Here is a 12,598-nt window from a genome sequence, read left to right as displayed (position 1 = left end):
CATCCAAGTCTAAACTAATCCAGTACATACCAATAGAATCCTTTGCACAGTAGAGACTCTCCTGGCCCTTCCCTCAGCCCCACAGCACTTATGTACACATCTATAATTTATTCATTTATATTAATGTCTGTCTCCCCCTCTAGACTGTAAACTCAGTATGGGCAGGAAATCTCTCTACCAGGTCAGGTAAAATGTTATATTAACTTTCCCAACCTCTAAGTACAGTGCTCTGCACACAATAAGGACTCAATAAATACTATTGCTTGATTGATTCCATCACCCTTCCATTTCTCTTCATTCTCACAAAAAAGTAAGTTCTTCCAGATGTCTACTTGAAATTATTTTAACTGCAATTTGTTCCCTTTACTGAATTCCAGAGTTCTTGCAGTTTAATTAACCTCAGGATGCAGTAGGTCTGTGTCAATCTATGAAGAATGCACCGATAATTCACAGGAATTTCAATTTTACTACCCAAACAGGAGCAGGCCAATGTTGACCAAAGGTTTTATAGTGAGGATCAAAGAAAGAGAGAGAGTTTTACCCCACTTTAGCACCAACTGCAAGTCTCCATGCAACCTGTATGTCTTCATTTGATTCCCCCATCTGTTTGTATCCCAGTGGTAGGCCAGCCTGTCTGGAATTCAAGCAGCCCCTTTGCATAGACAGGTCTGAACACTCACCTCTTTTCTTGGGATTGTCTTGAAGGATCCCCACCTGCCCCCCTCCCTCTGCTTCTCCCTGTTTCCTGGAGACCAACGTCCTTCTGCCTTTCATTAAAATAAAACCACAAAAGCCAAACATTTCAGCAGCAGCACAAGCCAAGAACTGGTCCCCACTCCCCACTCAGCCCCCAAGCTCCACTCACATCAACCAGTGATAAAGGGAGCAAGGGAGGCCTGATCCCTTGCTTCCAGGGCCACTGATATCCCAGATAAATTTCCTCCTGCAGCACAGCCCAGTAACTTTGTTTTCCTGCCCTAGGCTGTTTTTCCTGGCACTTCCCCCCACATTGAACCTAGGAGCCGTGGATCTTTTCAGCAGGGAACAGGAGGTCACATGTATGCAATATAAAGACACATAGTGGAAGATAATTAGGAGGGAGGTTTGTGGAAGAGCAGTGACTGCTGCATGACTGCTGCATGGACTTAGAGCCTATAGAGAGACTTTTTAATCCCTGCATGGGGCCCACCGACAGGTTCTGGGGCCTGGCTGATTGTCTAGACCCAAATGAAGCTGATCTAAATGTGCAAATACAGCCCACTGATCTGGAGCCCAGCAACAACACCCTCTCACCACTCTAGAAAATCCCCCTAACACCTCAAGCCTGTCTTCTGCCCACTCAGAACATATTTCCTGATCACTCCCATGCACTGAAGCAGGCTCTGGTGACTATATGACAAAATCATGAGTTTTGAGTTCTCAGTCGTGGCCGGGACTTGGGGTAGGAAGGAGATGCTTACATGTTGCAAACACATTTCTAAAAAGAGCTTCCTTCTTGAGGTTTACCCCAGAGACCCTGGGCCCTGGTCCTGGGGTTGGGGCAAGGACTGATTCTTGTCCAGATATATAAATAAATGTGCCCTCGGGGTAGGAAACGCTTTTTTCCACAAGATTTAGGAGACTTGGTTTTCCAGACCCTCAGTCTCTTCAGAGCGATTGTGTAAACACTTCCCAGCAAGATAAATAGTTACACTCGGTGGGGGAGGAGACCCAACAGCCAGTCCAGTGTTTCTCATTATTTCCACTTTGGGGGCAAGCCACCTGGACGCCAGTGGAGAAGGTAACTGGACAAGAGGCTCACTGGTGGGCTGGCAGAGGACACAGTCTTGGCTCTCTCAATCTCCAGCTAGTATTCATGAATAGATACTCTTCTTCTTCCTTTTCTTTCTGTATACGGCTGTTATGGTCAGGGGATCTGTCTGTGCATTGTTATATCATACTCTCCCAAGTGCTTAGTACAGTGCTCTGCACACAGTAAGAGCTCAATAAATACGAATGAATGAATGAATGAATGAATGAATGAATGAATGAATGATGTTTAAAGGGCTGGATACAGAGAGGCTCCCCCTAAACCTCTGAAGGCCATTTTTTTCTGTTTTGGTATTTGTTAAGCAATTACTATGTGTAAAGCACTGTTCTAATCACTGGATTTGATTCAAGTTAATTAGGTCAGACACAATCTCTGTCCCTTCGTATAGGTAGGAGAATGGATAGTGAATCCCCATTTTACAGTTGAAGAAACTGAGGCACAGAGAAGTGAAGTGACTTGTCCAATTAACATCACACAGCAGGTAAATGGTGGTGCTGGGATTAGAGCCTGTAGAGAGACTTTTCAATTCCTGAATGGGGCCTACTAGCAGGCTCTAGGGCCTGGCTGGTTGTCTAGACCCAAATAAAGCTGAGCTAAATGTGCAAACACAGCCTTCAGATCTAGAACCCAGCAATAACATCCTCTCACCACTCCAGAAAATCCCTCTATCACCTCAAACCTGCCTTCTGCCCACTCAGAACATATTCCTGAGCACACCCACACTGAAGCCTCTGATGCTCAGGTTCATGCTCTTTCCACTAGGCCATGCTGCTTTCAGCAATTTTCCCGATGAGAGCCCAGAGAGGTTCTGCAACTTACCCTGGGTCACACAGCAAATCAGTAACCAGAGAGCTGGGAGACAGGTGTTTCATGAAACCCTAGAATTTTGGCTGGAATGAATCTGGGGAAGCCCTCTGGCCCAGACGCCTGCCATTAAGTAGGTGAATGCTGAACCATCCAGCATAGATGATTTGCGCAAAGTAAGCACTCAATAAATAAGATTGAAATACGATTGAGATGGGTATCTGTTCTTTCCTTAAAGATCTTCAGACATAAAGACCTCCTCTAGTAACTCATTCCAGTATTATCCCCTTTGACAGTAAGGAAATTGTTCCTAAATCCTATCAAAATCCCTCCTGCTTTACTTCATCCATTTTTTCTTGTCTGGTGTTCAGCACTCACCGAAAAACTGGTCAGCATCATCCTGTAAAAACTCTTCAAAGACTTGAAGTCCCCTTCAGCTTCCTCTTCTCTAAATGAAATCCCCCCATTTCCTGTTTTGGCTTCCTTCATATGACCTGTTTTCTTTCCTTTTATTCATTGTTGTCACTCTTCTCTGGGTCATCTCCATTTCTTTTGTTTCTTTGTATTAGTTTTTATCATTCTTCTCTGGATCATTTCCATTTTCTCCAAATCAATTTTACAGTTGAGAACAGAAGCTGAACACTGTGCCTGACCAGAGCAGGATGCGGAGGAAGGATTACTTCCTGACTCTTGCAAGTCATTATTCTGCTGCTAGATCCCAGGGCCACGGGAGCTGGGACCATATTGGCTTTTCAAATAATGGCACAGGGCTGCTGATAATTATAACAATAATAATAATAATATTAGTATTAGTTAAGTGCTTACTATGTGTGAAGCACTGTTCTAAGTGCTGGGGTAGATACAAACTAATCAGGTTGGACACAGTCCCTGTTCCATATGGGGCTCACAGTCTTAATCTCTATTTTACAGATGAGATAACTGAGGCAAAGAGAAGTGAAAAGACTTGCCCAGTATCATGTAACAGACAAGTGGCAGAGCTGGAGTTAGAACCCACATTCTTCTGACTCCCAGATCCAAGTTCTATCCACTAGGTCACTCTGCTGATTCGTATTCAGCTTCTAGTCAACTGTGACTTTCCTCCTCAGGAGTTTGGGAGGGCTGTATTTGTGATTAGCCCGGCTTGTTCTCATGCTGGATTGCTTCCATTGGGTTGCTTCTTCCTTTCTATTCTAAATGGTATTTCTTAAGCTTTTACTACATGCTATCCACTATTCTAAGAGCAGAGGTAGATACAAGCTATTCAGGTTGGACACAGTCCATGTCCCACAAGGGGCTCACAAATCTAAATTCCCATTTTACAGATGAGAGAACTGATGCAGAGAGAAGTTAAGTGATTTGCCCAAGGTCACACAGCAGACAAGTGGCAGAGTCGGGATGAGAACCCAGGTCCTTTTGACTCCCAGGCCCTTGCTCTTTCCACTAGGCCATGCCATAATTCGGCTCAATCCCCAGCCATTCCTCTGCCACAGTTCAGCTCTGTATTGTATCTGCTTCACTACAGTGAGACACTCAAAATTCCACTCAAAGCCACTCAAGAGCCTCTCTCTGGCTGGAAGACAAATTCCCACCCCAACAAGAAGCTAATATCTTAGAACTTGAGAAGTCAGCAGAAATTCTCCAGCACTGGGGGGGAAAAAAGCGAAGCAAGAAAAAACGCTAGGCACCGCTCCTTTGTGAGGTTTGGGGGAGACTGGGAGAGTGGAAGAGGGAAGGTGCAGAATATTTGATTAATAATTTAGAGAAAGATCATGCAGTTTCCACAGTCATGCACAGCTGTCTTGCAGGCAGACAACAAGACCCTACAGCACAGTGCTTGTGGGGTCTTCAGGACCGGAAAAAAACAAAGCACTCAGAGAGCCTTCCACCAGAGCAGCTTGACCATTCTCCACCTCAGGGGCAGGGGCTCACTTGGGTTCCTTCCTAGAAATGAGCTTAGCCCATAGACCATGGAAGTAAGTGCTTTCTGCTTGAAAGCAGCCAGCAGGGCCCACACACTTCTCTGGCAATTAATCAATCATTGAGTGCTTTCTGTGTGCAGAGTCCTGTGCTAAATGCTTGGGAGAGTACAATATAACAGTCTGCAGACACTTTCACTGCCCAAAAGGAGTTTACAGTCTAGAGAGAGACAGACATTATTATAAATAAAAAAATTGCAGATATGTTCAGAAGTGCTGTGGGACTGAGGGAGGGATGAATAAAAGGTGCAAATCCAAATGCAAGGGCAAAGGAGAAGGGAGTGGGAGAAGAGGAAATGAGGGCTTAGTTGGGGGAGGTCTCTTGGAAGAGATGTGCTTTTTGCCCAGGGGTTGTGTTACCACTTAGCATGCCAGAGTCTCAGATGGTACCTGCCATTCATAACAATAATAATAATAATTGTGGTATTTGTTAAGCACTTACCATGTGCCAGATACTGTACTTAGTCCTGGGTTGGGTATAAACAAATTGGGTTGGACACAGTCCCTGACCCACATGAGGCTCACTGTCTTAATCCCCCTTTTACAGATGAGGTAACTATGGCACAGAGAGGTTAGATGACTTGCCCAAAGCCACACAGCAGACAAATGGTAGAACTGGGATTAGAAACCAGGTTCTTCTGACTCCCAGGCCCAAGCTCTAGCCATTAGACCACACTGCTTCTCACTGACTATTGAAAGTCATCTCTATTCATGGGAGAAGGGGAGGAAAGGCTCCCAGAAGTGGGCATTCTAGTTCAGGGGTATCCAGCCATAGTCTGAAAGGCTTCTGGGGGAATTGAGCTCCAGGACTGATTGTGCCACCTGTAGCTTCTTCGTGTGCCTGGCTTCTCCTTCTCTCTCTTGCTGCTCCAGTTTTGGACTATACTCTCTTGTTTAGCAGGCAGCATTAAAGATCAAACCAGGGCTGGGCAATTTTGCTTCTTCTCCGTCACTTTGGAAGGAGAGAGAGCTGAAATGGGAGTCTGAAGGTAATCTGTGGTTTTCCATTGTCCACGTTATCTTTGACTCCACTGACCTGGATCATCCAGAGTCTCTGTAAAGGATGGAGGGAAGTAGGGAACCCCAAGTTACACCCCCAACTCAAACCAGAGGGAGGCATGCCCAAGCTTTCTGACAATGCTGCTCCAACTGCCCCGACCCCAGTGATCTACCTCTGCAGAAACAGAGCACTGCAGAGGAACAGCAAAACTTCTTTTCCAAGACCTCTGAAGAAGTCCAGCTCACTGGACCCCCAGTGCCCCCCCTCCAAACCCTGTCAGGTGAGCAGCTGGGAAGGCAGAAGTTGGAGCCTCTTGCCTGGTCCCTCTCTCTGCCTGACCATTTAAATAAACAAAAGTAAGTGCAGTTTTATAGTCTGTGAATTATTTATTACTCCTGAATTATCCATAGGGTGAAGAGGCGGATGGTAGCCCGCCTGCTGCAAGGGCACAGGTGCCAGGCTGTGCTCACATAGCGGAAACAGAACTGCCCAGACCACAGGATCCCCTGATTCCACCTGTCCCTTGAGGTCTCCCACCCTCACCTCCTGGTTACTTCACCTTTACCCTGAAGGAAAGCGGTTTAGACTCCATTAAAAAATACCTTGATTTTACATAATGCTTTTATTCCCAAATCACTTTCACATGACTTAGGTAGTTTTGTTCCTCACGACGTCCCTGTAAGGTAGGGAAAAGCTAGTATTATTATCTCGAGTTTGTAGATGAGAAACTGAGGCATAGGAGGTTAAGCATCTTTCCCTAAATCTCACAGCAGGCAAGTGGTGAAGCTGGGATTAGAACCGGTTCTTAGTTGGTACTCTTTTTTATGGATTTGTTAGGCACTTACTATATGCCAAGCACCAAGCACCAGGTAAATGCCGGCTAATGAGGTTGAATACAGTCCATTTCCCACATGGGGCTCACAGTCTTAATCCTATTTTACAGATGAGGTAATTTATGTAGACTTTCCTACACAGTACTTATGCACATACCTGTAATTTATTTATTTATTTATTTATTTATTTATTTATTTATTTATTTATTTATTTATTTATTCATTCATTCATTCATTCATTCATATTAATGTGTGTCCCCCCCTCTAGACTGTGAGTTTGTTGTGGGCAGGGAATGTGTCTGTTAATTATGTTGTATTTTCCCAAGCACTTAGTACAGCACTTTGCACACAGTAAATGTTCAATAAATATGAATAACTGAGGCACAGAGAAGTTAAGTGACTTGCCCAAAGTCACACAGCTGATAAGTGGCGGGGCTGAGATTAGAACCCATGACCTCTGACTCCCAAGCCCGTGCTCTTGCCACTAAGCCCTGCTGCTTCTTTAAAGGTGGGCATGATTAGAAGGCAGGTCCTGCTGACTCCAAGGCCCGTGCTCCATCCACTAGGCCATGCTGCCAATCTTTCCACTACAGCCTGCCCTTCTTCCTCTGAAGGCCCGCTCCAGTGACCATTTGAGTCCCCAATCCTGGCAGGAGGCCAAAGTGGGGCAAGGACATGTCATCCTCAGGTAAGAGCCAGAATGGGGGAGCAGTCAATGTGGAGAAAGAGGGAGGATTCCCCCTGTGGCTCAGCTCTGATCTTCCCCCAGCACGGCGAAGGGGACAGCAGGATGGAGGCACGTCACTTGGGCCTCCTGGGACCCAACTCATTTACCTCCCTGAGGGCCAATCTTCCCCATCCAGCCTGGTGAGTAATTATCCTCCAGCTCTACCAGGCATGATTCCCATAATTAAAATAGCGGTGGCAATGACTGATTAACGAGGCTCAGCTCCACACGGCAAAAATACTCTCAGCGACACCACGGCCATTACACTCAGTGGGAATAGTCGATATGCGACGAGAGACTTCATTACTTGGCTAATCATAAGCGTCAAAGTAGGCAGGACACTTTAAATGGTGAAAACCTAATGATCAACACAGCACAAGCCCCAGGGATTTCAACACATCTGTAAAGGTTACACACAAGCATTTGTCTTTTCTCCAGGGAAGGCTCTCTGTCTCTCTTTTTCTCTCCCTCTCTCCCTCTATCTTCCTATCACTCTCTTCCTCTGTGTCCCCCTAACCCTCTGTCTCTCCCTCATCTGCTTCCATCTGTGTCTCTGCTCTCTTTCTAATAACTGTGGCACATGTTAAGTGCTTACTGTGTGCCGAGCACTGTTCTGTTAGGGGAGGTATGATGCAATCAGAGAAGCAGTGTTGCCTAGTGGATAGAGCAAGGTCCTGGGAGACAGAAGGATCTGGGTTCTAGTTCCGGCTCTGCCATTTGTTTCTGTGACCTTGGACAAGTCACTTCAATTCTCTGTGCCTCAGTTACCCCAACTGAAAATGGGGATTAAGTCTGTGAGCCCCACGTGGGCCATACACTATGTCCAAAGACATGACTGTGACCAAACTGATTACCTTGTATCTACCCCAGCATTTAGAACAGTGCCTGACACACTGTAAGTGCTTAACAAATACCCCCTTTTTTTTAAAAAAAAAGGGTAGGATATATTGCTCACAATCTAAGAAGGTGGGAGAACAGGTCTTGAGTCTCCATTTTATAGCTGAAGAAATTGAGAGTCAGAGGAGTTAAGTGGCTTGCCCAATTTACACAGCAAGTGGTGAAGCCGGCATTAGAACCCAGCTTCCAGGCACATGTTCTTTCCACTAAGTCACAGTGCTCCTCTGTATGCCTATTTCTCTTATTCTTCCTCTCTGCTACTAAGGGTTTTCCAAAGTTTCTTTCCTTTCTGATTTTTCCCCATCTCTGGCTGTTTTTTCCATTCATTACTGAGCTGAACTCTTTTGAAGTAGAGCCAGAGACCCCTCACCAAGAGAAGAACACAGTGTTCCCAAGATGGCTCCTCTCCTCACCAACACACAGTGTCCTTCTTTCTACCCCAGAACTGCTTCTCCTAACTCTCAGGATTCACCTTACTTTTTAAATCCCCATGGCTCTGGGAGGCAGTATCACAAGGTAAAGTAGAGATAAAGAAACCAGACTCTTAGACTAGGCTGACAGGACCCCTGGGTTTTAGTTTTGGCTCTGTGGCTCAATCGGGGGGCTTGGGCTAATATCACTCATCTCATCTCTCCCCGTGTCTTCAATTTCCCCATTAGCAAGACGGGCTGCATCCGCTCTGCCCTAGTGCTGAGTGAGGAGGGCAAAAGAGATGTCTGTAACTCCCCAAGGAGTTCCTTGGGGAAAAGGGACTAAACATGTTCTTTCCAGCCCGATCAATTAATCAATCAAGTGTATTTATTGAGTGCTTACTGTGTGCAGAAAACTGAACTAAGCACTTGGGAGAGTATGACATAACAGAGTTGGTAGACATGTTCCCTACCCACAATAATCTTACACTCTAATGGGGAAGACAGACACTATAAATAAATAAATTATGGATCTATACATAAATCCTGTGGAACTGAGGAAGGGATGAATAAAGGGTGCATATCCAAGGGCAAATTTCTTCCGGACCCCAGAGGAAATTGTATGTGCCCCCTCTGTGCCCGGCCAAATGAAAAACACATCTCTTCTAGTGTCGCCTTGGTTGTTTTTCCCCTCCTGGAGCAGCGACCTTCTCTGCCCACAATAATGATGGTGTCTGTTCCATGAAAAATGCCACCCTCTCTCTTTGCCAGCTTTCCTCGGGCTCCTCTCGGGCTCAGGGCAGTAATCTCAAGCATCCACTTGGTGGCAGAGGTTAGATGCTGGAATAACAGTCGCTCTCCCTTCTGCATCCGGCCAGTCTTTTCTTTCAGGTCCTCAAGGTGATGAAGGAGAGTTTAGTGCTTCTCCTTGAAAATTGCGTATTTGGAAGTGAATTGACGCCCTTGCCCTAAACATCTGCTCACATATCGAAAGGTGCCTTAGCCAGAGCTTCCCAAGAGCCTCTGTCTGGAAGATGTGTGGTAATTCACACCATGTGATAAGGTTTGCTTTGCCCTGAGATGAGTTATGTAGGACAGAGCGCTGCTCTGTCTCTTTTTCTCTCTCCCTCTCCTCCCCTCTTTTTCTCTCTCCCTCTCTTTCCCTCCCTCTCTCTCCTTTCTTCCCTCTACCTTCCTCCCTCCCTCTCTCCTTCCCTCTTTTTCTCTCCTTCCGTTTCCCTCCCCCCTCTCCTTCTCTCCCTCTCCCTGCCTGTCTCTCCATCCCTCCCTCTTTCTCCCTCCCCTTTCTCTCTCCTTTCCTCCCTCTCTCTCCCTCCCCCCCTCTTTTCAATCTTCAGTGCTCTTTGAGCAGCATCCATTGGGATCCATCTAAAGATCCTTGAATTATTAAAGTAAATTGCTGAGGCCCACAGCCCATTTGAAAGATGTAATTATAGCCCCAAATTAAACATTAGTGTTAAATCCCCCATCCAGATACGTATATACATTGAATGACAATGAACAATTTCCCCTTCACTGCTATCCATCTGTTCCCCTGCAGAGCCCGGCCCTTTTGATTGAAATCCAATATGTTTTCTGAAAGGAGACAACTCTGGCAGACATTACTTAGTTCCAAAGCCCCTCTCAGGTTGACCTAAGCCAACCTGAGCTAAAACCCCTAAACTGACAACGTTTGGGAGTCAAACCTGAAGGAGAAGCAAAGAAAAGTGACTAGAGACCCAGGAAAATCTTACGACATGGACAGAAAGTCTGCATTAGCTATGTTGGATTTCAGCTTGGAGAACCAGAAAAAAAAAAACACCCAGAAAATCAGATAAACGTTGAATGAAGCAGCAGGAGAGATTAAGTTAGCCCTAAGAAAGAACCTACTGACAGACTACATAGCTGACAGCGGTGAGATTTGAAATGCCTGAAACTGCTTGTTACCCTACCACAACACTTCTAAAGTAGCAATCCTCTCTCCTCTTCCCCCACCCAATAATCCCTTAAACAGTTTTGTCACCTCTGGCTACTAATTGTAGCAAAGCCAACCTTCCATAGACAGTTAGGACCCCATGTCACAGTCCTCTTCAGCTAACTGGTGAGGGTGTAGGACCCTCCAGAAGTAGGCAGATGAACAAGATGGGGAGTCTGAAATGCTCTGAAGAGCTGCCAACTTGCCCTGAGAATGGACTCAATCACTTACTGTGATTGATAACTTACTGTGTTGCAGAGCACTGTACTAAAAGATTGGGAGAATGCAATATAACAGAGCAGGTAGATCTGTTCCCTGCCCAAAAGGAGCTTACTTTCTAGAGGGAGAAGTCAAAGTCATTTATCAACTCACTCACACAATCTATCAGTGGTATGTATTGAGCTTTTAGTGAGTATAGAGCACCATACTAAATTCTTGGGAGAGTACAGTATAACGTGTTGGTATGTTGGTAAACACACTATCTGCCCGCAAAGAGCTTAAAATCTAAAAGAGGATATAAACATTGTAATTTTAAATTATTATTTATTTATAATTTATAATTACAATGTATATGTACCCCTCTAGATTTTTGAGTAAGTCCTTAAGTGCTGTGAGGCTTAGAAATAGCAACAGATAGAGCTCCAAAAATAGATGTGTGAATCTGGGATTCACTCTTCAAATTTCAGACTTAACTCAAGTGTTGGTCTGGATGAGACATGTTTAAAGCACAATTTAATATTAATGGAAAGAGCTTGTAATGGGTCAGAAATGGTCCAGAGCAGATGTTGCTCCCTCACTGGTCCAGCCCAGGCTATATCAATCAATCACATAATCAATCAATTATATGTTCTGAGAGCTTACTATGTGTACAGCACTGTACTAAGTCCTTGGGAGAGTACAATACAACAGAGTTGGTGGAAACCTTCCCTGCACATAACAAGCTCTTGGCCCCTGCTCCCTTGTCTTGTCTTGTCTTATGCCGTCGAGTTATTTCCGACCCACAGCGACACCACCGACACAACTCTCCCAGAACGCCCCGTTCTCCATCTGCAATCGTTCTGGTAGTGTATCCATAGGGTTTTCTTGGTAAAAATATGGAAGTGGTTTGCCATTGCAGTCTTTTGCGCAGTAAACGCGAGTCTCCCCCCTCGACCCTCTCCCATGCCACTGCTGCCCAGCATGGGTGAGTTTTGACTTTAGCAGATTGCCTTCCACTTGCTAGCCACTGCCCAGGTTAGGATTGGAATGGATAGGCCTCCGCTTGAGACTCCCTCCCATAGTTGAATTTGTAGAGTACTGGGAACTCTCCAGGTGCGATCCTGAGAGGGGCCCTGCTCTTTAGACCCACATAAACCGCTGGGAAGCTGAGAGGAGATACATTGTAATCCAGAGGGATTTCTTCTGGGGCCACTAACTCGGAGAATGAATGGGAGAACTAGGCCTTTGAAGACAGGTCTTCTGGCTCACCCAGCTCAGGGTTAGTGGGTTTGCAGATAGGTTCTGGTAGAGATAAATGCTTTCTCAAATCACAGTCCTCTCCCTGTCCCTGCTGAGGACAGAATGAAAAGATTTCAGGAGGGCTGGGTTTAGTTCTTAGACAGTAAGCTCTCTGTGGAGCAGGAATGTGTCTATCAGCTCTGTTACATTGTACTCTCCCAAGCACTTAGTACAGTGCTCTGCACACAGTAAGTGCTCAGTGAATACCACTGAATGATTGTGTGAGTGAGTTAATAAATGGCTTTGTCTTGCTTTGTCTTCTCCCTCTATACTGTAAACTTCTCCCTATAGAAAGTAAGATATTTATGGGCAGCGAATGGGTCTACCAGCTCTGTTATATTGTATTCTCCCAAGGGCTTAGTACAGAACTCTGCACACAGTAAGCACTCAATAAATACCACTGATTGATTAGAAGAGAAGTAAGATTCAGACTCTTCCCCAAAGTCCCCATCTCCGGGGACTCTCTTCCTCCCATTTGAGTTGTAAGAGTCATCGATTTCTGCTTCTTCCTGCTCCATCCATTTTCTTTTTTCGTCAAAAAAGTCCCCTGTCCCCAAAAAGCCCAAATCTTAATGTTACTGTGAAGAGTGTAAACTTGAGCAACAACAACAAAAAAAAACAATCGCTTGAGAAAACACAGCTATAAATACACTGATGGGAACCGAAAGT

This window comes from Ornithorhynchus anatinus, chromosome 4 (genome assembly GCF_004115215.2).
Source record: "Ornithorhynchus anatinus isolate Pmale09 chromosome 4, mOrnAna1.pri.v4, whole genome shotgun sequence".
NCBI lineage: Eukaryota > Metazoa > Chordata > Mammalia > Monotremata > Ornithorhynchidae > Ornithorhynchus > Ornithorhynchus anatinus.
This window is presented reverse-complemented; position numbering follows the sequence as displayed.